At 35.4% G+C, this 5,102-nt stretch overlaps 1 pseudogene; it reads left to right on the top strand.

Moving 5' to 3' along the window:
* Positions 1-323: 323 nt before the first annotated feature.
* On the top strand, positions 324-2,272 carry LOC143620944 (CBL-interacting serine/threonine-protein kinase 12 pseudogene; annotated as a pseudogene).
* Positions 2,273-5,102: the final 2,830 nt, after the last annotated feature.

The following is a 5,102-nucleotide window of genomic DNA, read 5'->3' as shown; positions in this document are numbered from 1 at the left end:
ATTTTTTAAAATATTAAAAACTCAAATTTCAATATTATTCAAACCAAAAATTTAAAAGTAGTTATAAACTTACTTCTTTTTCTAAAAATGTTAAAGCAAATCCGTAAAGACATGTCGATACCTCCAAGGAAAAAAAGTAAATTCACCCAAATTCACTCTCTCCTGGGAAATTTAATACATGTATAAAAATGTGTCAATGCATGTATTATTACTTGATTTAGTCTAGGAACATAGTGTTGGATATTCGTTAGTAGTCTGGAACATACTTCTTTTAATATAAAAAACTAAACTACGTGAGCCCATCTGTCAGTATACGGACAAACCCTCGTTTCTGTTATTCTGTACACCTCACAAACATCATCAACAACACTCCATTTACATCAAAACAAAACAAACCACCCTATCACCAATACCACACAAATCTTAACCTTAACCATGGCGGCAACCACAACAAGGAAAGAAGGCCAAGAACTGCTGCTAGGCCGCTACGAGATCGGCAAACTACTCGGCCACGGCTCGTTTTCGAAAGTTTACCTCGCTCGCAACGTGAAAACGAACGAATTCGTTGCTATTAAGGTTATTGATAAAGAACAGATACTGAGAGGCGGATTGATCTCGCATATTAAACGTGAGATCTCGATTTTAAGACGTGTTAGACATCCTAACATTGTCCAGTTGTTTGAGGTCATGGCTACTAAGGCTAAGATATATTTTGTTATGGAATATGTTAAAGGGGGTGAGTTGTTTAATAAAGTGGCTAAAGGTAGGTTAAAAGAAGAAGTTGCTAGAAATTATTTCCAACAATTAATTTCGGCTGTAGGGTTTTGTCACGCTCGTGGTGTGTTTCATAGAGACTTAAAGCCTGAAAATATTTTATTAGACGAAGATGGGAATTTAAAAGTGTCCGATTTCGGGCTTAGCGCGATTTCGGACCAGATGAGGGGTGATGGGTTGTTTCATACGTTTTGCGGGACGCCTGCGTATGTCGCGCCCGAGGTTTTGGGTCGGAAAGGGTATGAAGCGGCTAAGGTTGATGTTTGGTCTTGTGGGGTGATTTTGTTTGTGTTGATGGCTGGTTATTTGCCTTTTAATGATCAAAATGTTATGGTTTTGTATAAGAAGATTTACAAAGGGGAGTTTCGGTGTCCCCGGTGGTTCTCGCCCGAGTTAACCCGGTTGTTGAAACGGCTGCTTAAGACGAACCCGGAGACCCGAATTACCATACCGGAGATTATGGAAAACCGGTGGTTTAAAAAGGGGTTTCGGCATATTAAGTTTTATTTTGAGGATGATCAATTGTTTAGTGTGAAAGATGGAGAGACCGAAGCGGATGGGATTGATTATTCTTCGGATTGCTCTTCGCGTCCGGGATCACCGACTGGAGATGAGACGTCCCGAAAGCGGCTCACCACTTTGCCTAGACCCGCGAGTTTGAATGCATTTGACTTGATTTCATTCTCTCGCGGGTTTAGTTTATCGGGGTTGTTTGAGGATGGTGGAGAGGAGTCACGGTTTGTATCGAGTGCACCCGTTTCGACCATAATATCTAAACTTGAAGAGATTGCGAAAGTGGTTAGTTTTAATGTTCGGAAAAAGGATTTTCGGGTTAGTTTGGAGGGATCGCGGGAAGGGGTTAAAGGACCGTTGACTATCGCGGTTGAGATATTTGAATTAACACCGAATTTAAGAGTGGTGGAAGTTAAAAAGAAAGCCGGAGACAATGTCGAGTATGAGGAGATTTTCGATCGTGAACTTAAGCCCAGGTTACGGGCATTGATGTTGCCGGAGCCTATCTCTGGTGAACCTTCACTTTTGCCTTCTAGTATATGAATAACCAAAAAGAAAATTGGTTTTGCTTGTTTGATTGCACCCAGGCTCGGGTCTATTGACCATGGGTGCACCAGGGTGACCCTTAACCGGTTTAAAATGTGGCTATAATGCTTATGAGTAGGTGACCATGTAATACGTTTTGAGTTCGATTCTTGTCACACCAAAAGTTAAAAAACAATGTTTTGTTATAACAAATGATTTGTCATTTACAATCTTTTGAAATTAGACCGAATTAGCTAAAATGCTTGATACTTTGTACTTAATTCAGCTAAAGATTTATCAAATATGCTATGTTAATTAAAAAGGCAGGAGATGTGATGGCCAAAACATATATCATAATTACATAGTGAGTGCTTAATTGTTTAAGGTTTTTGATAATGATGCCTTTAAATGTTATGATTAAAGATGTTTTTGATATTTAAATGGTAGTGCTTTAGTCATCCAAGGATTATCAAAATCTATAAAAAAAAAAGAAAAAAGAAAATCAGAAACAACCCCAAATAATATAATATATGCAAAGACATACGGAAAAAAGTATTTGGGAATCAATGAAAAATGATATGGCACTACACAAACTGACATGCATCACACTTAAATTACAATAGAGCCTAAAGAAATCATCCGGCTAAAAAGGTCCGTTATGTGACATTGTGCCTAAAGCAACTCATTAACACATGTTGCAAAAAATCCTGACTAGGAGCATTAATCCTTGATTAATCGCTAGTTCCTACTTCATTAATTAATTTTTGGCTAATCGGCCAATTAGTCGGTCAATGATCAAATCCAGTCAAAATCAAGATTAAACGACTTTTAACGATAAGATTCTGGCCAAAATCGACGTGATCCGGCGAGATTCCAAACAAAATCAACGGTCTTCGGCAAGATTCCAGCCAATTTTCGCCAAAATGTGTTTGTGTATATATAAAACTGGAAATTTCATATTAAAATGTGTACGTGTGTATATAAAACTGAAAATTATACATTAGAGTCTGATATGATCAATCTAGATTAATCCCGATTAATCGCTGGTCCCTACTCCGCCGCCCGACTAGCAATAGTGATTTTTACAACATTGCCTACAACAATCCACTAACACATGAAAATGCCCAAGACCTATGTAACACCTTGGATTTTACGTATTTGTATTCGTTTATGTTTAACACGATTCGGGAATGTAATTCAGATCTTTCGAATTATTGAAATTTTGCATTTATTAGTATTTAACTTGGTTTAACTTATTTTATATCCTCATAACTTTTAAACTCGTCAAACAACTTTTAGAAACCGTGAAAATCGCTTATTTTGGCTTAAAATAACATTTTTAGAAGTTTAGGGGCTAAAAGTGACAAAGTGGGAAAGTCAGATTATTCACCACCCCGCGCCGTGTGCAGGACCAAGCCTAGTCCTACGCATAGCTCATAGCAGATTTCTAATCAACAAGTTTTGTTTAAATGTTTAACCTTATTTTGACCTTCGAAACCCGTCCAATTCGATTAGTTTCTATATTGTTCTTCAAGATATAATAATTACTAACATTCCTAATGATAAACCCTAACTTAATCTCCAAGATTGGGCTTTAATTCGTTATTTAACTAAATTACGGTAAAAACCCAATTCAAGCCCTAATCCGTCAATTAATCGATTTCTTGAGCCCAAAGCCTAATTGATCATATATAGACCATCCTTAACTTCTATAAAACCTTTACCCTAAATCAAATAAGCCGTCAATCATCGTTCATAGTGTTTTTCTTCAAGAAACTTTATTATTCGGTTTGACTTTGGTGTTTCAAGACTTTTTGACTCGTATTTTCTTATTGTTCTTTTATCTTTCCTGGTAAGTTGTCTTATCATAAAACATTTATTTTTACCTAGCTAACAAAATCCTTCAATCAATTTTATGATTTATGGAGTTTGGTCGATCAGTTGCTCTTTGACCCGTTTAGGGTTATAAAAGTCAGCTTTTATGATTATTCGATTACTACTATTTTGGTCAAAACTAGCTTTCGGGCTAGAAGACTTTTATGTTATGTTTGTTTTTATATTTTGAATAGGTCAGAACCTGACTCTTGATTCGAAGTTCAAATTCTGAGCAGTATCAGTTCGCTTAAACATTAAAAATCATATCTTGAGTTTTATTCATCAGTTTGACCTAATTGTAGTGGCTATGTTCTCGTTTTTAATTCTACTTTATTATTTCAAAGTTTTGGGTTTGTTTGTATCGGATCATTCAGCACGTTAAAGACTCAAGCTTCGTTTAATTCTTATTTTATTATTTATCTCACCTATACATTATGGTGAGTAATCACTCCCCATCTTTTACTGTTTTAAACCTTTTGGGGTCTTATGCGTACATTATAATAATTTATATATTTACACACACACACACACACACACACATCTTAATACATCACTTGCAAATCATGAGTATTGTGTGATTGATCGATCAAATGCTCATATGCTATATGCTTACTTGCTTATTTGTTTATTTATCTCATTCGGAAAGGCTAATCATAATATATCACAGTAAGTATGATCATACGCCGTCTTAGTAGCCATAGCACGATTCGCTAGGCAATGGTCAACCAACACAATTTTTTTTATTTCGTCTTAGTAGCCAAAACCCAATTCGCTAGGCAATGGTCAAACGACACCAATTATTTGCACATTATTTAATTGTTGATGCTTATGATATTGATTTGCAGTTTTCTCGTATAGTATATTTATCAATAACTGGCGATTACTTGCTCAAATTTATGTTGACAAACATATTGTATTTTGTATGCATATTGCAGGTTATATACATGGCTGAAGTGAAGATACGAAGAACTTAGTTCGACTTTAGTTTATTTAATAAGAAGACTAGTTTGGATGTTTTTGTTTGTTCTTTTGGATATTTATTTGAATTTGATTGAATTTAATAAAGTAATTTAGATATTGTCATTTAAATTGTATGATAGTGAGCTGTGAGCTGAGAGCAACAAGTTCACGCCCTGATATTTCCGCCTTAGGTTGGAGTGTGACAATCTATTAAGGCATACATGTAGAATAATTATTACTAACACATGTCGTGTGTTTCAAAAAGATTTGTTTTGACCTTATATGAGATTATGCACTCTTATATATCCCACTAATACATGACAAGGTCCGTAAGTGTACTAATTTCATATGACTATAAGACAAAAAAAAACAACTCAATAACCCATGTCAAGATATATTAATAAACCAATCATGACTAACACATATCTTGTTCGTCAAAATGAGTTACTACAACC

Source organism: Bidens hawaiensis, unplaced genomic scaffold (genome assembly GCF_021521415.1).
Source record: "Bidens hawaiensis isolate Kalapana, Puna unplaced genomic scaffold, B.hawaiensis_p1.1 tig00002735_1, whole genome shotgun sequence".
Taxonomy (NCBI): Eukaryota; Viridiplantae; Streptophyta; class Magnoliopsida; order Asterales; family Asteraceae; genus Bidens; species Bidens hawaiensis.
Note: the sequence above shows the minus strand (reverse complement) of the source record. Positions and strands in the feature narration are given on the sequence as shown.